The sequence below is a fragment of the Myotis myotis genome, unplaced genomic scaffold (assembly GCF_014108235.1).
Source record: "Myotis myotis isolate mMyoMyo1 unplaced genomic scaffold, mMyoMyo1.p scaffold_m19_p_3, whole genome shotgun sequence".
NCBI classification, from domain to species: Eukaryota; Metazoa; Chordata; class Mammalia; order Chiroptera; family Vespertilionidae; genus Myotis; species Myotis myotis.
This window is the reverse complement of record NW_023416335.1, coordinates 155,293,416-155,318,940: the sequence shown is the minus strand read 5'-3', so window position 1 is coordinate 155,318,940 and position 25,525 is coordinate 155,293,416. Positions and strand designations below refer to the sequence as shown.

The 25,525-nt window shown below is 36.8% G+C and overlaps 1 non-coding gene across 1 annotated transcript; it reads right to left on the bottom strand.

Moving 5' to 3' along the window:
* Nucleotides 1-24,267: 24,267 nt before the first annotated feature.
* LOC118652177 lies at nt 24,268-24,405 on the bottom strand. Its single transcript, XR_004966453.1, has one exon. It is a non-coding gene; the product is annotated as a U4 spliceosomal RNA (small nuclear RNA).
* Between the last annotated feature and the right edge of the window lie 1,120 nt (nt 24,406-25,525).

The following is a 25,525-nucleotide window of genomic DNA, read 5'->3' as shown; positions in this document are numbered from 1 at the left end:
TGTTAAATATGTACTTTTGTGTACCAGGCCCTATAACAAACACTTTAAAGGTATCGTCATATGTGATCTTTCCACAATAGTAGAAGGTATTGCTTTTATTATACACATACAAAAACTGAGGCTGAGAAGATTTATGTAATTTTCCCAAGTGTGTACAAGAGATAAGTGTCAGAGTAGGGTTCTAAACCCAACCAGTCCGCTTCCAGAGCTCGGATTCTTAACATTTTAGAGATGTAGAGGGAGCCAAACACTGTGGCTGCAGCTGCTTGGTTCTCTGCGGGAAACACAGAGCTGGATTGTCTATAGGATTTTATATAGACAGAAATTACAGCTGTATGGATGTGAAAGGCTAAGTAAACCTGTGTTGTAACTGCGAACTGCACTGCCTATATATTTCCACATGGATTTTTTTTCTCATCTGCACACATAATTTAACTACAGTCTCCCTTTAAATCTCTCTTTGTTTTCTTGTCCACATTGACCCCAGCATATGTACTTAGTTTCTTGTCAGGGTGTGTATACACATAGCAATTGAAATAACAATCCATTGATGAGAACTCTCATTATATTCTGAACCATTTTAATTTTTAATGGGTCGAATGCAGGCAAGTTCCTGGACAAGTTGCTGAATCATCTCCAATCCTGAGGTTCGTCTTCAAGGATGTCAAGATTTTACCAGGCAGAAAAGCAGTTCTCTGGGGGAATGACCACCTTTGAGAGCCAATGTGAGCCTTGACTAATGAAGTCACTACAGAAAAAGAAAGCATCACTTTAAGATTAAAAGGCCTCTTCTCTTGTGCGTTTGTTTTGGGGTTGGATTTTAAGTGTTCTGTTTATTTTTTTTTAATATATTTTTATTGATTTTTTACAGAGAGGAAGGGAGAGGGATAGAGAGTTAGAAACATCAATGAGAGAAACATCGATCAGCTGCCTCCTGCACATTCCCCACTGGGAATGCCCCCTCAACCAAGGTACATGCCCTTGACCAGAATCGAACCCGGGACCCTTGAGTCCGCAGGCTGACGCTCTATCCACTGGGCCAAACCGGTCAGGGCAGTTCTGTTTATTTTTAAGCACAGAGCAGCGCAACTTTATTCACATGTTATCAGAATATTGAATACACTGTAAAATCAAAAAGACTTCTGTTCACATAAGAGATATTCTTGTTGGGAACCAGAGAATGAGAATCAGTCACAACAGTTATAAGTTATAGACAGAGTCAAATACCTATAGTCATATTTGTGTTTCATTGTCTAGCTAACCCTCCTGAAGACATTGGTGGCATTGATAATGGAAAGTAGTGTTTTATCTGTCTTTCATATGTTGAAATAATCAATTTGAATATAAAAAATATTGGAAAATGGGACTTAATTTCCAAATAGACTTAAATCTACAGAAGTTATATCACCTATGAAATCTTTTGGATGCCATGATGACTTTATTTCCTTGGTAAAACTGAAATATTATCATAAAAATAGAAAAAAAATGACTGATAAAACTAATAATAGCTATATTTCAGAAAAATTAAACATTAAATTTCTCTTATATATTACTTCACAAGTATATTTCATCTCACTATATAACCTTATAAAGTTTTATTATAGGCCAATAATTAATATGACAGAAACAAGTAAAAATGTGCACTACAGTATAATGCTATATAAAAATATAACATTAAAAACCACATACAGATTTATAAACCAAAAGTGATGTGGGTTGGATCTCAAAAAGGGAAAAATTTTAATAACTCACTATACCACTAGAAAATTGTGTTATTTTCCAGTATATTATGTACCCAATATTTCTCTTTCTCTCTCCCTTCCCATCTCTCTCTATATATCTCTATCAACTCTCTCAATGAGGACTTTCATAGGTCATAAATGTACACAAGTACTCATATGAGAGGCAGAAAGAGAGAACCAAATTTTAAGAGGGTGTCTTTCTTTTACCTTGGTTTAACTCTTCAGCATTCATTTGGGCTTAATTGCAATACTGAATGAGAAAACAGTTTTACTGGAAACTAATTAATTGCATGTCCTTTAATTTGAATGATCAAATTATCTAATTCAACAATTATAATACACATGTCAAAAGGAAGCTTTAAAAAAAAGACATATTTAAAAATCTACTTCACAATCTTTGTTCATTTCTGATCCCTGTACAAAGAAAAAAAATCCTATTAATTGAGCCATTTTTGTGACACAAAATAGCTTTCTTTATTCTTACAATGACAAAAAAAAAAAAATTAACACTGAACATGTAAAAGCTACAGGGCTTTTAGAAAGTTATTCATTGCCTGGCCAGTTTGGCTCAGTGGTTGAGTATCAATCTATGAACCAGGAGGTTATGGTTTGATTCCCTTACAGGACACATGCCTTGGTTGCAGGCTCGAGCCCTAGCAGAGGGTGCGCAGGAGGCAGCTGCTCAATGCTTCTCACTGTTGATGTTTCTATCTCTTTCTCCCTCTCCCTTCCTCTCTGCAATCAATGAAAATATATTTTTAAAAAGAAAATTATTCATTATACAAAAAATGTCATTAGTCTTATTTTGTTTGTGTTGTAAGAAAAATATATGGTTGGTATTACGTGTAATTGACTGGGACCTGTGACTCTAGAATTTGTACTTAAAATATTTCTATCTCTGTTTACTCATTGCATATCAAGTATAGTACTTGATTTGAAACGCTACATATAGAATTCTGAGGTGCATTGTGATATTGCTAAGCTTTCAGACATCCAGGTGGATGTTTTCATCGTGAGTGTGTGAAATGTCTTCCTCCTTACCTAATCGTAGTTGGTATGTCTTGACTTAGCATTGAAACAACAAATTTAGCAGCCAATAGATGGCAGTGGAAGTATTTAAAACATATTCTTTATCTTTTCCATTCTATGAATATGATTATTTCTGAAAGTAAATGACAATTCATATAATAAAATTAAAAACAAAGGTACATTCAGAATGTTCATGTTGAAGACACTAAATATTTAATTGCTGCATTCCTGTTGAAAATGTTAGCCCCCTAATGATATGAAACAATGCTTTCTTTCTCTACCATGTTGTAACTTGTTAGTATGTCATTACCACTACCTGCTAGGATTGCTGGGGAAATCTTTAACTTACTTGGTATGTATGATGTCTGCATGGATTTGATTTTTGTTCCTACTTTACTGCTTATGTGATCCTGGTAGGGTGAGGATTACTGAGACATGTAATTAAGTATTTTTATTACTCAACTGAATTTTTCTAAAGCCAACTTCACAAGTAATCTTTTCATTCTCTATAGTAAACAAGCCCATAAAATGTTCAATGAATCATGCAGAGTAAAAGAGAAAATAAATTATAGTACTTCAGCACAGACAGCACTGAACAGACTAATCCATTTATAGAATGGGACTAATTTCCCTCTAAAATTGGCTAGCAGCAGGCTTGATTATGTAGATTTGGTATAAAAAGATTCCATGTGGAGTTCTGTGGGAATGCCACCTACATAGGAAGCCAAACAGACACTATATATTTTGTTAAATGAGATCCAGTCTCTATGCCCCAATCTTTGACTCTTTTTTTTATTTTTTCCTTTCTTTCTCAGTTACATCAAGTGTCACACAAAGCCAGGTATCCAGGTGAAATTTTCCAAAAAGTGTTATCAGCATGATACATTAAAGCTATTCCATCTTCAATACACCCCACTACTTTTACAATGCTCTGTCTTAAAACTATTGAAGAAGCCATTGCTTTCATCTAAAACAAGCATAAATCATTGTTTTGTAAAAATTCAGCACTGAATGAAACATGTAGCTAGAGAAAAACCACATTTTAGTCTATTTGTTAATGCATAAAATAATAAAACATTTAAGTTGTAAATGTGTTGATATTTTGCTACTACTGTTTCTTTTATATGGAACATCATAAAATAAATGTATATGCACATATATTTATATTCATATGCTATTTCATGATGATGTCTCTCATGTATGTACACATGAAATAGTAAAGTGTATCTGGATGGCCTAATACAGTGGTCAGCAAACTCATTAGTCAACAGAGCCAAATATCAACAGTACAACGATTGAAATTTCTTTTGAGAGCCAAATTTTTTAAACTTAAACTATATAGGTAGGTACATTGTTATTAACTTAATTAGGGTACTCCTAAGCTGGCCTTTGCTAAAAACATCCTCAATCTGATTGAGGTACGTTCACTGAGGTCGACCCCTTCCAACTCTCCCATCCACACTCGTCTTGTATACTTGTTTCGTCTATCTCCTTTCATTCATCCTCTCTGTATGTCCAAACCATCTCAACATACCTTTCTCAATCCTCGACACTACATCTTCTTTCACTCCACAACGTTCCCTAAAATTAACTTAATAAACTTTACTTAAAGTTTTAAGTCTTAGTTAAACTATAGGTACGTTGAATAAAACTTGATATCATACTTAATAACGATATTATTTATTGATAAAATTAAATTCCATACAATTTACCTTACAATATCCATAAAATTAAATCATGACAATGACTGACAAACACTAATGTGAACAATGGCCTTGCATCTCCTTGGAAAGTTTGGGTAAGTCAGGTTTGTATGTTGTTGTTTTTAATTTTAGGCATGATTCCAGGTTCTCATCAATAAGATGACTTCTCAATTTACTCTTGATAAGGTTCATGCTTGAAAATGATTGTTCACATAAATATGTAGACCCGAATAAGGAAAGAACAGCAAACGCTAGTTTTTTCAGTTGATTATATGAGTCAGGAATACTATTCCAGGTGTTAAAAATCAACATATCTTCCTTCTCCAGGTCTTTCAAAGCAGATCATTTGTGCTGTGAACTGTATGTGCGCGCCCGCACATGGTATTTTGTGGAAGAGCCACACTCAAGGGGCCAAAGAGCCGCATGTGACTCGCGAGCCGCGGTTTGCCGACCACTGGCCTAATACAATGCCTGGTTAGTTTTTGAGTAACTGCTAAAATAAGTTACAGGACAATCAGCTAAAATAATGTGTTGCCTATTCAAATACAAAATAAGTATTTTTATAAATAATGTTTATTCAACCCACACCCACCCCACTTTACAAAACTATTATTTTTTTTAATGTTTTTATTGATTTTTAGAGAGAGAGAAAGGGATAAAGATAGAGAGATAGAAACATCATTAATCAGAGTATGCTTTCTGCCCTTCTGCGTGATCCCTGTCCCCTGGTAATCCTACCACTAAACCCTGTGTTTAAGCAGTGCACACTCAGTCTTCTTCTCAGAGCTGGTTCATTTAGAAGAATACTCTTGCTTTACATCATTCCTTAAAATATATATATATTTTAGAGAGAGAGAAAGGGTGAGGGAGAGATAGAAACATCAATGATGACAGCGAATCATTGATCAGCTGCCTCTTGCACACCCCACACTGGGGATCAAGCCTGCAACCCGGGTATATGCGCTAACTGGGAATCGAACCATGACCTCCTGGTTCATAAGTGGATGTTCAACCATTGAGCAACACCACCAGGGCCATCATTTATTAATGGAGAAACTTCTCAGGTAGTGTCTGAAAGACATCCCAGGGTTTTAACCCTGGGGCTATGGATAGAAATGTCTAATAACTAACTGATTATAATTAGTTATAGGCATTAGTAATTGGATGATTCAAAGAGACATATGGATTCTACCCTTGTCATTACCAAAGGCAATGAATCATTTCTGAATAAGACAGGTCATGGAGTAGGGGTGCACCTACACCCCCACCTCTGCCTCTTCTGCCAGCACTCCCCTTAATAGAGTGCCTTTCAGATATCTGTCCTTCAGCAAACATTTGCATAATGAAAGCTTGGACTCCAGATAATCCACTCTGTAAGAATATAGCCTCTAATCATATCTCGCATCTTCAAGTCATATCCCAATCTCCAGTGAGTATGTAATCTCAAAATGCACACTCCTCTGACTCTCCTTAAAAATATTCCTTAGGTGCAGTTCTAATAATAGCATGTGATTAATATCCATTTCAACTCCTGTCATATTTCTGGTTTGGGAATATCTGAACCTTAAAAAAAGTCTTGTTCATCTTTACATTCTGACAAAAAACTGTTGGCCTAACTTGATGTTTTCATGGTTACCTAATAGAGGCTAGTCTAAGCACACTTCAGGTAGGCACTTGATGGATAGTTTGGGGAATAATAACCCACTATTTCAGAAGCTGTGATCATGAATGTCTTTTCTAAATCATTTGGCTTTTTTAAAAAAAATCTATGTATTTCCAAAGAACAGATTAGAAAATTTTGATTACACCATATGATTAGAAGATAATTATCTTCTGGCTTTAATGTTAATACCACCATTTACTATTAGTCAGAAAACAGATGAGCAGACATAAGGAAAAATACATATGCACATGCCAATCAAATATCCCTGTTTGACATATTTTGGCATATACACTTCTGGTTTTCATAAAAATAATAAAACTGTGAAAATCATCTTTCATATAACCCGACCAGGAATGACTCCAAAGAAGCAAATGCTTATTTAGGCTACGCTTTAAATAAATGTATGCCTGACTTACTGTCTTAGTCTGTTTAGGCTGCTATATAACAAAATGCCATAGACTGGGTGGCTTATCTACAACAGAAATTTGTTGCTCATAGTCTGGAGACTGAGAAGGCCAAGACCAAGGCACCAGCATGGTTGTCTTCTAGTGAAGGCTCTCCTGCTGGTTCTTTAGCCAGTGCCTTCTCTCCATGTCCTCGGCAAGGTGGAAGGAACTAGGGATGTCGGCAGCCACTTTCATAGGGCACTAACCCATTCATCATGGCTCCACCCACATGGCTTAAGCACCTCCCAAAGGCGCCTCCTACTAATACCATCACATTGGAATTAGTATTTCAATATATGAATTTTAAAGATCAGACCATAGCACTTACCAAAATTATGTCATGAAACTAGGACTAAAACCCAAAATTTAACCAACCAACACTTTTTATATGTATTTTTGTATTAAGTTACAATGAAGGTAAAAAATACCTATCCTGATTAGGAAAATTTCGAGTGCCAATTTATGTAAGTACATAGTGTTAGGTTGCATATGTGTGTGTATGCACGCACAAGCATGCATGTTTGGTGTCTATCATGTGGATGAGGGAGAAAATGAAGTGTGGGAATAAGTACAAATAAGACACAATTCCTGTCCTAAAAACTCTTTTTTGCCTTAAAAGCAGTTAAATAAGGAAAACGTATTTTCACTTCTGTGTAAGTGATTTTGATTAATATTTGCTTAAGCACTGAAATAGAGAAACTGTCATCTTATGAAAAATTCAGTTACCTTCAGTGCAACTCAGCAGTTCTTTTACCCATATCTAATTGACTTCCTACTGCATTTCCTACCAGAGTAATTTCAAATTTCCTTTAATCTTCTCAAATGACCTGATCTACTCATTTTCCTCCCCTCCAAGCAGACAACCCCTGCATTGACTTTATTTAGATTAAGATAATCAGATAAGAGTTCCCTTCACTATCTTTCCCTTCCGCCAAAATTGTCTCTGGGTTATCACCCATGAATGTCCTTAGTTCCTCTTCCTCGAGATGAAGCTTGCTCTGCTCGTAGCAGTCCTGTGCCGGTGGTGCTGCATGTGCTCCTCCCTGTCCCTGAGTGGTTCCTCTGCTGTTCTCTGCTCTGCTATGAGTGGAAGAAGACGAGCCTGTTGCAACTACATCACTCAGCCACTCCCATATTCTGGTTTTCGGTTGGGTTTGGACAATGGCAAGCAGTAGAAGGAAATCAGAGGGTGGGAGGAAGAAGCTACCAGGCAATTTATTTCCCCACCCTTATCCTTTGCCCATTTATTTTAACATTTATTCATTCACTCACGCACGGCCCTTTCCTGCTTCACTGCATATGTGCTCTGGCTCAGCTCTCACTTGAACTTCTCTAAACCCTTTATTCCCTCCCTTGCCCCGTCCAGTCATAGGGACTTTCTGCTGTTACAAGTCCCTGGGCACCTCACCAATTCTTCCTGTTCCTTTAATCCTGTTCTCACCTCTAGATAATCCAGCCCTTTTAAGTCACCCTTTTTGAACATGCCATGTGCATCCAGGTGGCCCCTTGACTGATACAAGCTACTTTCACCTTCTTTAGGTCCAATCTGCAACTGTCTCTTTTTACCTGGATCACAATTTTCCTTTTTTTTTTTTCTTTCACTCATTAGTACATATGTTCAAATTTTATCAATATTGGGACACCCTCTTCCTTCTTACTCTTTCAAGGTGTTGCCCTGTGGTAAACTTGCAACCCTTTCTTCAGAGTTGTCTACAAACATTTAAATGTGGTATCTGTTTCCATAACTGTTCTAATAGAATTATGTCTTATTTCTTACTAATATGGAACAAAGTTAAAAAAACATAAATGTCCAGCTTGCCCTAACTGGTTTGGCTCAGTGGATAGAGCGTCTGCCTGCGGCCTGACTGGTCCCAGGTTCAATTCCGGTCAAGGGCATGTACCTTGGTTGAGGCACATCCCCAGTAGGGGGTGTGCAGGAGGCAGCTGATCGATGTTTCTCTCTCATCGATGTTTCTAACTCTCTATCCCTCTCCCTTCCTCTCTGTAAAAAATCAATAAAAATATATTATAAAAAATGAAAATAAATAAATGTCCAGCTTAACAAACTGATGGGGAAAACCCCTTTAACTCCTAGAACACAGCAGATCCCCAGAGGACTCCTACACAGGCTTTCCTGTTCATACGCCCCCCCTACTTCCTGCAAAAATAACTATTCCTCTTTACGTTAGAGTTTTACTAACTAAATGTTCATCAATAATAAAAAAAAAGTTAATTTTGTTGTTTTTGAATTTTATGTATGAAATCATAATGGTAATTTTCTTACTGCGTTGGCTTCTTTTCCTTAACTTTATGTTTTAAGATCCAGAAGTGTTTCTGTATGCATATGTAGTCTGTTTTCATTGCTGTTTAGTATATGCAAATCCATCATATGCATATACTATTATTTATTTATTTTACAGTTGTTGGCAGTTTTGAACCATGCACTATCAACTTTCAAGTGCATGTATCCTAATGACCATAAGCAAGCATTTCCATGGGGTTTATGCCTAGGCATGAAATAGGCTGGATCATATTATGTCTGTCTTCCAGGTCTACTAGAAATGGCCAATTGTTTTACAAAGTGAACTTAACAGTTCACTCTTCCACCAGCAAATTATGAAAATCCCTGTTGATTTATGTTTTTGTCAACACTATTAGCACACACTATTGGATTTTTGCCATTTTATTTGTTGATGTGTTATATCTTATTGTGACTTTAGGTTGCATTTATTTCCTTGATTGCTGGTAAGATTATGCATATCTTGAAGTGCTTTTTAATATTTTTGCCCATTTTTCTTTTTTTTGCCCTTTTCTTGTTGCATTTTGAAAATTTTTAATATATTCAGAATATGAGCCCTGGTCGGGGTGGCACAGTTGATTGGAGCATCATCCCATACACCAAAAAGGTTGTGGGTTCGATTCCCAGTCAAGGCACACACCTAGGTTATGGGTTCCATCCCTGGTCAGGGCATGTATGAGAAGCAACTGATTAATGTTTCTCTCACATCAATGTTTCTCTCTCTCTCTCTCTCTCTCTCCCCCCTCCCCCACTTCCTTTCTTTTTAAAAATCAATTAAAAAACGTATCCTTGGGTGAGGATGAAAACATATATATGGTGTCCCCCCCAAAATGTATACACACAGTTTGAATAATGAGAAAGGCAGTGTTTATTAAACTACATTTCATTTTATCAGCTGTTAAAGTGCGTATATATATTTTGAGGAACACCCTGTAGATATTCAGAATATGAAATTTTAGTAGTTACATGTATTTGCAAATATATTCTTCTTATTCATAGATTGCCCTTTTTACTCTTTAAGTACAATTCATTGATGAACATGAGTACTTAATTTTAGTGTAGTCCATATGTCAATTTTTCTGTTTTTGCTTAATTTGTGTTGTCTTAATAAACCAGTTCCTACTCCCAGACTCTTATTGAGAGACTACTATATTATATTCTTGAAATTTTATTTGATGTTCTTCACATTAAGCCTAAAGTTTCTCTAAAATTGAATGTTTATGTGTGTGTATTAGGTAAGATAGGGGTTTATTTAATTTTGTGTTTTGCTTATGGATAACCAGTTTTCTCAAAAATATTTATTTAAAATATTATTTCCCCTCAATGTGTTACAAAACTACCAGTGCTAAATATCAAAAGTCATATTTGTGTGGTGTGGTTCTGAGCTTCTATTTGGCTCCATCCATACCTTGGTGTCTCCTTTCACTAATACTACCTGCTCTGAATTACTGTGTCTTTGTTGTTATTTTTGAAATTTGTAGAGCAAGTCCTATACCCTTGAGCTTTTTCTTCAAGCTGTCTCTGGTCTCAGGTATTTTGGGCCTTGTGTATTTCCACACAAATTTTGAATTTGCTTTCAAGTTCTTAAAAATAATAAAGCAACTATTTGTATTTTGATACTAATTGCAATGACTCTATATGTCAATTTGGAGAGAGTTGATACAATTCCAATATTGAATTGCTCAACCCCAGAACAAAACAGGTGAAACACGTTGTGAATTTGTGTATTAGCTTTGCACAGGGCCACGCCAATCTCTGCATTGTTCTAATACAGATTTGTTGCAATAGGAGAATTGGAGTGGCTAAGTTAGAATGAGAGTTAGTAGTCAAAACATGGGCTGTTTGAGCCCTGCCAGTGTGGCTCAGTGGTTGAGCATTCACCTATGAACCCAGAGGTCACAGTTTGATCCCCAGTAAAGGATGTGCAGGAGGCAGCTTATTAATGATTCTCTTTCATCATTGATGTTTCTATCTCTCTCCTTCTTCCTTCCTCTCTCTGAAATCAATAAAAAACATATTTTTAAAAATGGGCTGCTTGGATTGGAGGTTTTAGAGGTGATTGGTGAGGAAAAGGTCAGAAGTATAACCAGGGGAGTAGGTAGCTGAAAGGTGGTAGAAGAAACAATTATTAGAGATGAGAAGTCTGAGCCATTGAGAGTACAGGACCGGTACTCTAGGTACCATTTTTGAGTTATAAAATCAGGATAATAGTACCTATCACTGAGTATCATTGTTAGGTTTAAATAATGGGAATAATCCATATAAAACATTAAAAACAGTGTGTGGAATATTGTAGGTGTTCACTAAATATCAGCTACTATTTTTTGTAACTTTTGTTAATTTCCTCTTTTGTAATTAAGGAGGACTTGTTCTCAGAAAGCTTCCTGAGCTTATGTGCTACTGAAACTTAGGCATTCTCCTCAGAGCATGAGCTGGACAGCATTTGAAAAGGGGCTAGTGAGACACATGGATATAACTGTATGTTTTAAAATATATATTTAGGCAATAAATTTAGAGATAGAATAAGACACAGCAACTCAAGATATGTGTTAGACAAGTATGGGCTCCTTCAGTGAACCATAAATAACATTAGTTCAAGAACATTGAACTAAAAACTATAAAATAGCACATAGCTAATTGTTTCATTGTCAATGTATTACAAAATGTCTCTTTAGATGCCATGTTATAAAATAAACATAATCTGTGTAAACAGGTCAGTGCTAGTGTTCATTCTTCGTGCAATTTCAATCTTTCCAAACATGATAAAACAAAAAGACAAAAGTCAAAACTTCAACTCCTCTGAACACCTCAAGAAAAGACTAATAACAGACAGATGTTGTGATTTCACTTCATAGTTATTCTACTTTCTAAACATTCTGATTTCAGGAAAGATTGGCATATAATTCACAGAGTAGTTCTTAGAAAGATGATCTAAGAGACAGATGTGCTGATTAAATGTACACCAATGTAATAGCATACAGCCTTCTTAGAAGCATCGCATTTATAGTATAAATATAGTGCAGCTTCAGAAAAACCCCTAAGAATTACATAGGAAGACAGACATTCTATGTCGTATCAGTGCAAATATGAACAGAACCTGTGGAAGTGAAGATATAAAAATATTACCTATAATCTACCCAGAAGAAATACAGGTAGGAAGTTGGGTAGGGACCACCAATGTTAAATCCTTTCCACTGTGCAAATAGCAAAATCTTAGAGCCACCTGTCTTCAAGTACATCATTCAAACTTCCCTAGTCATTCCCAAGATCACCAGGGGGAAAAGTAGCCACTGTGGAAATTGTTAAATTGGGAACCAAGTTGCGGGCATTAAGGCGAATATTTTGGAATTAAATTCTGCAGGAGGATGCAGGCATGACAAATTTGGTGGTTAACAATTTGCTGGTGTGAATGCTTATTAGTCTGGCCTTGCCTTCCTGAGCACATTCAGGAGACTACCCCTGAAGCAGAGAGCAGCCCGGCCTGTGGTAAATACTAGGACCTTATCACACAACCGGGAGGAAGGAAGTCCGTAAATGTCCTTCTCGCCCACAAGTACATAAATATCAGTACATCGCCCTCAGTTCCCTGGCAAGGGCATGTTTGAACCTCATTTAGGTCTGTAATTGCTTTCTTTGTTACTTATTTCTTAGAGTTTTCAGATTGGTGAGTAGCATGTGACTAAATGCTTGATCCTTGTCTGAGTTATCCAAACATTCTCGGTCCCTTCTGACCTTGTTTCTTTCTTATTCATTCACTCACCAAATCTTTATTTGGCACCACCGATGTGCTAGGTACTATGTTGGCTGTTATCTATGTTGGTGAATAAAATAGATATTCTCCAGGACTTTACAGAATTAATAGTTCTGGGATAATTATTCAGTTCCTGTAGCTTCCTCCTCTCACATTCTCCTTAGCAGTATATCCCATGACACTTATCATTACTTTGCGAACAGTAAATGTTTCTGTAAATGTGTGCTCATCAGGAAATTAAAAGAAGAGGTTGAAAGGGCATTTGGAGCTCAGAAATTAGAAGAAAGTTTAAATTATTTTTCTAAAGCAAGTGTTTACCTCTTCTTCATCTTCTTTTGTTTTTTAATCATTCTCTGAGGCTCGAAAACTGCTGTGGCTGCAAGAACACTCCCAAGGGGGTGGTCATGTATTCTGCATTAAGGATGCCAGTGCTATGCTCCATTAGTGTGGCGGCCCATGTGCTGACTGTGCTCAGAGAGGAAAAAACAAACTGAAGTGAATGTGATTAGAAATTATTAATTTAGTATTAGGGCAAAATAGTCTCATTATTTTTGCTGCTTGCTGCATGGATCTGATAGCAAGAGTCCAAGCACCCATCACTTATTTTCCCAATGACCCTTAATCTGACTCTAGGTTTGTTCATCTTTTAACATTTATTGATTGCATTTTAAAACAAATTAATTTTGGGTAAGCAAGCAATTTTCATGAATAGAAAAAATAATTGCAGGGTGGTGATTTTTATCTGTGGGGTGTGTGAATTACTTTGTCTTTGGAATGAGTTTATTGATAGGGTCTTCTGACTATAGTGCTATATAATTGCACTCAGGTCTAATATATTTTTAAAAGTAAAAAATATTTGATTTATTTATTATTATTTTTTAATCCTCACCAGAGGATATTTTTCCCATTGATTTTTAGAGAAAGTCGAGAATGAGAGGGAGAGACAGAGAGAGAGAGAAACACCAATGTGAGAGAGACACATTGACTGGTTGCCTCACTCATGCACCCGGAACAGGGCCAGGGATTGAGCCTGCAACCAAGGCACCCTGCAACTGAGACAGGTACCATTGACTGGAATGGAAACTGGGAGCCTGCAGTCCGAGGGCCAATCCTCTATCCTCTGAGCAAAACCGGCTAGGGTGTAAAAAATATTTTAAATGGCTGTCCTTTATAATACATACATATAGTATATCTCCTAGATAATAAAAGACTAATATGCAAATTGACCGAACAGCAGAGCTACCATTCACTATGACACAAACTGACTACTAAGGGGCAGATGCTCAATGCAGGAGCTGCCCCCTGGTGGTCAGTGCACTCCCATAGGGGGCGTGCTGCTCAGCCAGAAGCCAGGCTCACAGCTGGCAAGAGCAGCAACAGTGGTGGGAGCCTCTCCCATCTCCGCAGCAGCACTAAGGACCCCTCAGGGAATGTCTGCTGAGGGGTTTTGGACTGCGAAAGGGCACAGGCCAGGCTGAGGGACCCCTCCCCTCAGTGCACGAATGTCATGCACTGGGCCTCTAGTATATATATATATATATATATATATATATATATATATATATATATATATAATTTGCTGACATCAATATGTCTATAATGTTAATTTATTTTGTAAAAATAAAAATTCAGTTACGCTGACTTAAATCAGCTAATACAATCTCCAAATAAAGATGATTTTTAAAAAAAACAACAAAGATATAGGATGCTAACAGGCTGCCAAAAAGAATGGTTATCCTATAACCTATGATTTCATACCTATACCTGCGTAAATATCCTCAGTTGCTTGGGCATTGTCCTGGGCACTCAAAGGTGGCCAGTTTCATTCCCAGTCATGGCACATGCCTGGGTGTGGTCTTGATCCCCTGTAGGGGGTGTGCAGGAGGCAGCTGATCAATGTTCTGCTCTCATATCCATATTTCACTCTCTCTCTTTCCCTTCCTCTCTCTACATATACATACATTAATATCCTACACCCTGGGTGGTTATAGGACAAGGTTAGCTCTGAAGTTGAGACAAGTTCAGTTAAGCTTGGAAAAGATGAGAGCACTCTCTGGAGAGTTTGAGAATGTGAGGAGTTTATTTACTATGTAAGAGAAGTCCCAGATATGCAGGATATAGAGTAAGAATAAAGGGAAATGGAGAAATAGAACAAATTAGTCAATGAGAATTTGTTAAAGATAGAAGAATAAAGCCACTTACAATTTCACAGAACCACAGAACCAAAAATGGAGCGTGAGGCACAGTGGGCATATCTAGCTTCAATTTCCCAAATAGACAGCTTTCACATATTAGGCCCTCTATTCATTTCATAAATAAATAGTGTCAACTCAATTGTAATGTCAACCCAGACAGTGACAGACCATGACTTTTGACTATGGCCCAAATACAGTGCAAGTAAGATGATGTAAAATGCTAATAGTGCCTGGCACAGAAAGTTCCATATAAGTGTTGGTGATTAGTATTATAGCCATTTTTTATCATTATTAGTATTACTAGTATTCTTTCCTTGGTTTGGAAAAAAGTAATGTTCCCCCATAGAAAATATAGTCTCTGTTCTTCTTTGATTTTGTTCTTCACATTTTTTTTGTTAATCCTCACCCAAGGATACTTTTTCCATTGATTTTTAGTGAGAGTGGAAGGGGGGAGAGAGAGAGAGAGACAGAGAGAGAGAGAGAGAGAGAGAGAGAGAGAGAGAGAGAGAGAGAGGTGAGAGATATACATTGATTGGTTGCCTCCTATATCCTCACCGACCAGGGCTGGGAAATGAACCTGAAACCCAGGTATATGCCTCTGACTGTGAACTAAACCTGAGACCCTTTGGTGTGGGGGGAAGATGCTCTACCATTGAGGCACACTGGCCAAGACTGTTCACTTTTACAGTTTTGCTCATACAGATCTTGCATATATTTTATTAGACTTATACCTAAGTGTTTCATTTTGTGGGGCTAGATAATGTGAATGATATTTTATTTTCAAATTCTACCTGTTCATTGTTGGATATGAGAAATCAGTTCATTTTTGTATATAAACTTTGTATTCTGCAAACTTGCTATAATCACTTATGAGTTATAGGAGTTTTTCAGTGAATTCTTTTGAATTTTCTATATGAATTATCATGTCACCTGTAAACAAAGACAGTCTTATGTCTTCCTTCCCAATCTGTATGCTTTATCTTTTCTTTTTTACTTTATTGTATTAGCAAAGACCTCCAGTATAATCTTAAAGGAGTGGTAAAAAGGACATCTTCTCTTCTACCTGTTCATAGTGGGAAAGCTTCAAGATTCTCACCATCCTATCTAATAAAGAAGTAATATACAAACTGACCATCAGTCCAACACACAAGATGGCCACCCCCTGTGGACACAAGATGGCCACCACAAGATGGCTGGCAGGGGAGGGCAGTTGTGGGCGATCAGGCTAGCAGGGGAGGGCAGTTGGGAGGGACCAGCCCTGCAGGGGAGGGCAGTTGGGGGGGACCAGGCCAGCAGGGGAGGGCAGTTATGGGCAATCGTGCTGGCAGGGGAGCAGTTAGGCATCGATCATGCTGGCAGGAGAGTGGTTAGGGGGTGATCAGGCTGGCAGGCAGAAGCGGTTAGGGGCAGTCAGGCAGGCAGGCAGGTGAGTGGTTGGGAGCCAGCAGTCGTAGATTGTGAGAGGGATGTCCGATGCCCTGGAAGGATTGGGCCTAAACGGGCAGTCGGACATCCCTTTAGGGATCCCAGATTGGAGAGGGTACAGGCTGGGCTGAGGGACACACACCCCTCCCCCCCCATGCACAAATTTTGTGCACCAGGCCTCTAGTTAAGTATAATTTAACTGTAGACTTTTAGGCTTTTTGAAGATAGCCTTTATGAAGTTGAGAAAGTTTCCCTCTATTTTACTTAGATTTTTTTGAGCACTTACTATGTATCAGACACTGAATTCAATACTGTTTTACTTCAAACCTATGATTTTGGTAATATTATTTACCTTTTACAGTCATTTTGAGATATTCAACCACTTTACGAAGGCAACAGAATTAGTATTCTGACCTGGCAAGTTGCCAAATGATGCTTTCTTCATATCACAGTAGTCTCTGTGTCTGCTCTTACCTTATAATTCTTTATTTTCTTCTTTTATTTTTCTGTATCCTCCCACTAGAATAGTAAAAAATATGAGGGCAGGGAGTTCTCTGTTTTGTTTGCTATTTAATCCCCAGTGTCCAAAATTGTGGCTGGCCCATAATAGTTGCTGAACAAATAAATTAACTAGCAGATTGCATGTGTGTTCAGGCAGCCAATTCTGGTGACTAAGCTCATGAAAGAGTACTCACTGAATACTCTCACACTATGGACCAAAGGTGATCAGGTAACTGCCTTTCTTGGGTTCCTATGGCTAAAGGTATGGAGGAAGATAGATGGTGCCCTCTAGTAGAGCCACAATTCTGGCTTTGACAACATAGAATTACACTTAACTATCAGTATCATTGATTAAATAAGACTGTAAGGATTTAATGCAGAAAAAATATTTGAAATAAATTTTTAAAATCCCTTTACCTATTTACAAATGAGTTTAATTTAAAACCAGAGAACAAAGAGACTTTTGCTGTTATTCTAAACTTGTTGGCTACTGTATGTCATCATTACTCCTGAGATCTTTCTATTATTTCAAAATCTGAAGTTAAAATTAGTAAGGGGATTTGAGTCTTTTATATTTCCCAGCTGGATTTTTTTAAATCTGAAAGATTTGCATGTACACACTCAGGGTTTTAGTTCCGTATTTTTAATGCCAGTTATGAAACGATCAAGTTACCGCACATAAGTTAATAAGTAGAGCTACAACAACAGGGCATTTGTGGCATTTCAACTAAATCAGAGGCAAAAGTAATTATGTTTAGTTAGATTCAAACTATGTGGCTGTTAGAGTGAGTGAGTTCTGTAGTTCTTATCCAAGGTCAGTATAGATATCTCCCCGTTTGTGTATTACTGGATGGCACTTCTACATTCATAATTAGCTATGTTCTACTACAAGCAATTGCTGTGTACAGCTTCCTGCCAGCTGATACTATACAGATAAGTTTGTTTAGAGCCGGTCCCATAGCAAAAAGATTCAAGAAATCACCCATATTAGTTTTGAAAAGTAATACAGGCCCTGGAAGATATATATGGGAGGGGAAAAGGCATTGATAAAACTAGAACATGCCATTTATATTACTTATGTGCTTCTCCAGACAGTTATCCATGGAAACTACTTGACAAACTTAAAATCTGATAATATAATTCAAATTTATATTATTTAAAATAAAACACCCCAAACACTTGCTTTCTTCACATCTCCTTTGTTTCCCACCATAGTAAATGCCAATTACTGAGGACTTATTTGCCAATGACTTAGTAATGCTATTTCTTATCCTCATTACAAACATACAAATGGCAATAATTTTGGCTTTTAAGAGGAAGCTAAGGGTTTGAAAACCTGGTTTGTCTGACTCCAAGGCATATATTCTACTTAATATTCAATTAAATGCAGATTGAATAGCATATGATTAATAAAGTATGTGTGTGTTTTCAAAACGAAGGTCTGCTTCTTGGTCACCTAAAAAATACAATGAATGTCTTTTGATAATGATGAACTTTATGTCAAGCATTTGGGATTTTTTTTCTAAAAATGAACATTCTTTTTCTTTTTAGACTGTTAAGCTATATTTTAGTATATCTCTTTCCTTTAATAATTATAATTGAAAAAATTAAGAGCAGGGATTGTCTTTCACGAAAAAGTAAAAAAAGAAAATGACTATATGCAATATCTTAAGGAGGAGAATGTGGATTATTCTGTTACCAGCACAGCCAATTTTTCCATTCATTCTGAATATTCAATGCCAACAGTAACAAGACACTATACCAAGGAAGAATGTTGGTAATCCTATATAATCAAAGCCTAATATGCTAAGTGTCTGGTCGACTGTGGGCCATTCAACCAATCAAAGCGTAATATGTTAATGATATGCTAAGACTGCTTAACCACTTGCTATGATGTGCACTGACCACGCGATGGAAGATGCTCCAAACGGTAGGTGAGCTTGCTGCTGGAGTCTGGCTGATTGGGACTGAGCGAGATGGACAGGACATGCCCTGGAGCCCTTCTGTGGTCCCTCCCTGGCCCCAATCATGCACTGGTGGGGTCCCTCAGCCTGGCCTGCACCCTCTTGCAATCCGGGACTCCTCGGAGGATGTCAGAGAGCCAGTTTCGGCCCGATCCCACAGGCAAGGCCGAGGGACCCCACTGGTGCACAAATTCGTGCACTGGGCTTCTCATCTAATATAAGCTGTCTCATCAAGAGACCCCTATAACCTTATGAAAGTAAAACCATGCTTTCAGGTAAAATCTGAGAAATACTAATTTCAACATTTAAATAAGTATTATTTTTCAAAGTACTGTGGCTTAGTGGAGTAAAATTTTTATAGTCTTTGGAGCTAGATTTTTAGTCTTTGGACCTGAGATCCAATCACCTGCCTGTTATTCTTTCTTTTATAAGGTCAACTGAGATAAATTATTTAACTACCCTAGGCCTCCATAACAGTTATAGAACTTAACTGTTGTGATCATTAAATGAGATAGGGTATATAGAAACCCTGGTAAATAATGGATGCTACCATTATTGTAATTGAGACAGAACTTTAGATACATCCCAGTTAAAATCTTTTAATTTTTCTGTCAAAGACAGTGAGAACTGAAGAGTTTTTTGCCATGGCCTAGGACCCATGACCTTGACTCCTGATCTCTACTAGTTCAATGTTGAATAATTTGTATAAAAAAGAAAAAAATCTGATGGAGATAGTATGCCTTTAACTGGGGCCAGGTTCTGTTTTCACCTTCTCTCCCTCCCTGCCTGCCCATCTTTTCATTCTCCCTGCCCCCACCAGATCATTATACAGAACATTGAAAGTTGTATCAGACATTATCAAGGGAATGTGCTAGAGTGATTTTTTAATCTACAAATTAATGAGTGACTCACAGGTAGAAAAATAGCTGGAATTAGCTGGCCTCTCACATTGGTAAATCCTGCCTTTTTATCTGCCTTCTAGATTTTGTGTTAATAAGAACAGGCTGGTTCAGAACACCATTAACAGCAGAGGTAATTCACAGCCACACATTATCACTTAGATCTTTCTTCTGCTTCACAGCCCAGGAATGGCAGTCAGCTAATAATAAAGAACTCTGGATCATTTGGAAATGTCTATATAACCTTGATCTCTTCTATCTCAGGGAGATATTATCACTCTATTGTCCCTGAATGCACACTCAATTTCAAAGACAGTTTGACTCCTAGGGATTTGGGGAGGTCATGGCACCGGGGGGAGCCATTCTTTCAGAAATAAAGTTTCTTATCTTCAGATCTCTTGCTTCCATCATTAGGAAGCAGAAACCCTGACACTTCCACAACGGAGTCTATTAGGTGCTGCCTTTTCTGTAGATGTCATTAAATATACCCTTTCCTTTTGGGACTTCCTTTTGATCATCCTGATCCATATCTTTTTTTGTTTTGTTTCTGTAATATTCATAGCAAGGCTCCAAGCCAGGCTCATCACGTCATGACAGATTTTGTTACAACATGGATGTGATGAAAAGTGATGTTCCAAAATTCTGAATCAATATACTGCATCTAGACTTGATTACTAATGTTGAATTAGATAACTAAGGCTAATCTTACATCTAAAACGCTAATATAAATGGAAGCTCTAGTGAATAATAATTTTGCCAAATCAGAAAATTGTTTCTGAATATAATATTCCATTTTGTTATTTATTTACTTACTTATTTGTTTATTTATAACAAATATTAAGATGTGACTAAAATTCATATTTCAGACATGCCTTGGTCCTTCAATTACCTATTCATTTTTTTTAAAGAATATGATAAGAAGGCATTAACATAGGGGTCTTTATAGTGTTTATGGATATTGGGACCAATGAAGCTAATTTTTTAATACTCTTTATAGAAATTTTGGAAAAAAATACATCCTGATGTTAAAAGAAAAACATTGAAGAAAATAGTTTTAAGAAGCTCACATTTTATTTAGATGAATGGCATACCATGGTAACAAAGCAAAGACAATAGAGTTTACGTCCATACCTATCTTAATACTCATATACCAAGTGATTTGGCACTCCACATAGAAACCACAGGCCACCCATCTGCAAAATACATTTCTCCATTACATCTGGAAGCTTGGTTTCATTATATTTAATACAGAGCCATAGAACAATTTTTAATGGAAACTCTTTTGTCTGAGTTCAGTAACACATATTGTGTGCAAACAAAGTCATCAGAAAGTAAATTGAATTAAGTAAAAAAAGGTAAAAACATGTTTTACCTATTGACAGATTAGAATGCTATATAACATAATGAATGAAAAAGAGCCTGGATTTTAAAACTCAACTTTGCCACTAAGAATTTTATGACCTGGGAAAAATTACCTAATTCTTCTCAATATCATTTTTTTTTTATCTTTAAAAATGAGGGTTGCCTGGCTGGTGTGGCTTAGTGGTTGAGCATCGTCCTATTTCCCAGAAAGTCACGTTTCAATTCTCGGTCAGGGCATATACCTGGATTTCAGGCTCCATCCCCAGTGTGGGTCTTGGAGGAGACAGCCAATCAATGACTCTCTCCCATCATTGATGTTTCTATCTCTCCCTCTCCTTTCCTCTCTGAAATCAATACAGAATATATTTTAAAAATAAAAAAATGAGGGTAACCAAAAATTACTTTTATCTATAACTATGTTTTACTAATTGCTTTTCCACTGTAGTGTTAAAGAAAGAAAATAAAGTTTATTTCTCAAGATTTGGAGCAGATAAACTGAGGACTCCAGCAGGCATCTGTTGACTTGGGCATGCAAGAGTCCATATCTTCCTTCTGTAAATTTGGCCCAACGTGCAAGCACTGATTATATGAATCTGGGTAATATGGCATGGGTCCATATCCTGTCCTCTTTTATGAGTACCCTCTCCATTCAAATATTTATTTTGTAAAAGGGAGAAATATAAAAGTTGTTTATCTCAATGATCAGAGACTTCAGTGTTCACACATGACAGAGACTTCAGTGTCTACACATGAGAAAGAATAAAGACCTTATATGATTAGCCCAAGAAAGTTACTAAACAAACAACAACAGTAAAATGCAGAGGAAATCCTGGGGTAATATCTTATTACTAAAGTTTTCACTTTATTTTATTTAAAATGTCAAATTTTTAACAGAAAAATAGAAGACACACAAAATATGGCCCATACCTGAGATAAAAAGCACCGGAGAAACTATTCATAAAGAAACTCAGACATTGGAATTGCTAAACAAACATTTGAAATCATTTATTTTAGGTATGTTCAAAGAACTAAAGGGAGACACCTCTCAAGAATTAGAGGAAGATAAGAGAATGATTTCTTACCAAATGAAGAATACCCATAAAGATATAGAGATTATTTAAAAGAACTAAAAAGAACTAGATAGAAATTCTGAATAACTGAAGTGAAACTCACTAGAGGCATTCAAAATCAGCTTTGAACTGAGAGAAAAAAGGATCTATGAATCTGATGATAGATCAATTTCATTTCTCCAATCTGAAAAACTAAAATATAAAAAAAAAATGAATTTCTCAGAGACCTATAGGAGAACATCAATTGTACCAACATAAGCATAATGGGAGTCTTAGAAGAAGGAAGGGCAAAAAGGACACTTGACTAAATAATGGCCAAAATGTTTCAAATTTTATGAAAAATATTGATTTACACATCCAAGGAGCTCAACAAACTCTAATAGCATAATCAGAAACAACAAAGTCAGACTGTTAACAGCCAAATCCAAAGAGAATCTTGAAAGCACTAAGGTATAAAGAACAAAATGGGTATTATATAAAAGAAAAATACAATAACCATAATTTAATAACTTAGTTAATGTGCTCAATGGCAAAACGGAGTTACCCAGTTTAAAAAAAAAGAAAGAAAGAAAGAAAGAAAGAAAGAAAAAGGAGAGAAACTAAACTTAAAAAAAAAAAAGTTTAACAAAGCCTCAGGGACATATGGGACTATAAAAAAAAAGGAATAACAGAAATAAGATATCTTGGAATTGTGGAAGTAGAGGAGGAAGAGGGCAGGGCTGAAAACCATGCACTCTACAGAACGGTCCTCCCGCTACCCCCAAGTACCCACCTGGCCCTATTCCCAGTTATGTCGACATTATTGACTATATTTCCAACGTTGCAAACTGCATCTCTGTGGCTATTCTGCAACTATCAATGTGTACTAATCCCTTCACTTGTTCACCCAGCCTCCTAACTCCCTCCCCTTTGACAGCTGTCAGTCTGTTCTCTTTATGTATGAGACTGTTTCTATTTCGTTTGTTTATTTTGTTCATTCAGTTCCACCTATAAGTGAAATCATATGGAATTTGTCTTTCTCTGACTGGCTTATTTCACAGGTAGAGTTTTTTGTTTGTTTGTTTTTGTTTTTTGTTTGTTTTTTTAAAGAGGACAATTGCCCAAAACCTTCCCAAATTTGGGTGGGGAATCATACACATAAAGATTTGGGAAGCTGAGCAACCCCAAACAGGATAAATTCAAAGAACTCCATGCTAAGACAATCTTAATTAAATATCTGAAAACTAAAACTAAAAAAAACTTTGAAAGCAGTCAGCAAAAATTGACACCTTACCTAGAGAGAAAAAATAATTAGAATGGCATCAGAACTCTTATCAGAAATGATGAAGGCCCTCCCAAAACAGGCAGGACAACATTTTTTAAGTCCTGAGAGGAGAGAAATCTAAACCCAGAATTCTATATCAGCGAAAATATCCTTTAGAAATAAAGGGGACAATCAAGACATTTTTCAGATGAAGGAAACTAATAACATTTTTCACCAACTGGCTTACTTAAATGAATGGCCAAAAAATGTCATTTTCAACAGAAAGAAAATAGAAGAAACCTGGGAAGATTGGGACAGATATTACCTAATTTCTTCATTTCAGAGTTACTATTTTTTCCTGTCATGAATAGGCAATTGTTGGGAGATATTTTAAGGTCATACACATAGTCCACTCCCCATCAAAACACACCATTCAGATTTTGTATCCATTGATTCTTCTTCATGAACCAATCTAAATTATGATGGTTTGAAAATGATGGTTTTAAAACTTCAGCTCTTTCTCCACATTTATCAACTGACATTTCTCTCCAAATTATTTCTTTGGTTATATATCTATTTAATATCAACATGGGCATGTGAATTTCTATGTCTTTAATAATTTATAATTAATTATATTCGTTAGTTGTTTAGTGCACAAAGTATCTCAGTTTTATCCAGTTGAAGACACTTTGGACTCGTGTCCTTGTGCATGCCCCTCTATTTTATTAGGCAGTTTTCATTTCTTACATAACAAGGTATGCCCAGCTCCTCTTATTCCTTCCCTGTCCCAGCCCTGGAATATATCATTTCTCTGCAAGCTCTAGTTCTTTTTAACAAGAAATAGTACTAGAAACCAAGTTCTTGGCATTGGGTATGCTATTGTCACTGGTGTATCTTTGGTTATAATTCATTTGAGTGGAAATAGCTAGAAGCTATATGCACACAACCAAATATATCCACGTAAACACATTTGTGTATGTATACATACACACATGAATAAAACTATGCATATTAACATGCAATTACATATATATGTGTGTGTGTTTTTTCAATTAGCAATAATCGTGCCTCGGATAAACCTCATTGGCTATGATACTGCCACTGCGCAAAGCTTACATATATATGTTTTAATGATACTGTTACAGAAGACCAAAGTAATACCAAGCATGCTTCCTAGAGAAAGGGAGGGACCCCGTTTATTAACACTAGTGGACTCCGGGAATAATTTCCAAATCAGAGTGAAGAGACACACAGAGGGCTTCACTTTTTATAACCTTCTAGGGCCTTTGACTTGCAGATATGGTTCCACCTTCTTTTGTGGGCTTACAGGAAGGCCCCCAGGTGTTGAGGTCCCCAGGCCATATCCAATGATCTGTCCTGGGGCCAGCAATAACAACCTCCCCCCCCCCTCCAGGGCAGTGTATTGTTCACAGTTTTTATGGCCTGACACTCCTTGCAAGACCAGTTTCCTCCTCAATACCTCCAATTCTAATTCATTGTCACAGGTTTTTTCCTTGTCTTCCTTCTTCCACATTTTTATCTTTCTTTTTCTACAGTGAGAACCTGGTTCATAACAGCATCAATATCTATATTTATTTGCTCATACTCCTATAATATATCTAAAATAGATTCTCAATAGCTTCACCCATACATGGTATATAGATATTCTCTTTCTATGTGTAAGTCAAACTTCAAAACTAACATAGTTATTTTTTTTTTCAGGACTTTATCAATTAGTGTGTTTTCAGCTACAAGTAAGAGAAAACCCTGATTCAAACTATCTCTAAAGCAGTGATGGCGAACTTATGACACGCGTGTCATAGGTGACACGCAAACTCATTTTTTTGGTTGATTTTTCTTTGTTAAATGGCATTTAAATATATAAAATAAATATCAAAAATATAAGTCTTTGTTTTACTATGGTTGAAAATATCAAAAAATTTCTATATGTGACACGGCACCAGAGTTAAGTTAGGGTTTTTCAAAATGCTGACACCCCGAGCTCAAAAGATTTGCCATCACTGCTCTAAAGTAACAAAGTTCGCCCTGGCTGATGTGGCTTCATTGGTTGAGCATCATCCCATCACCAAAAGGTCACCGGTTCTATCTTGAGTCATAGCACATACCCAGATTTTGGGTTCATCCCCAGTTGGGGTCCAGTTGGGGTGTGCATGGGAGGCAGCCAATCAGTGTTTCTCTCTCAAATCAATGTTTCTCCCTCTCCTGTCCTCTC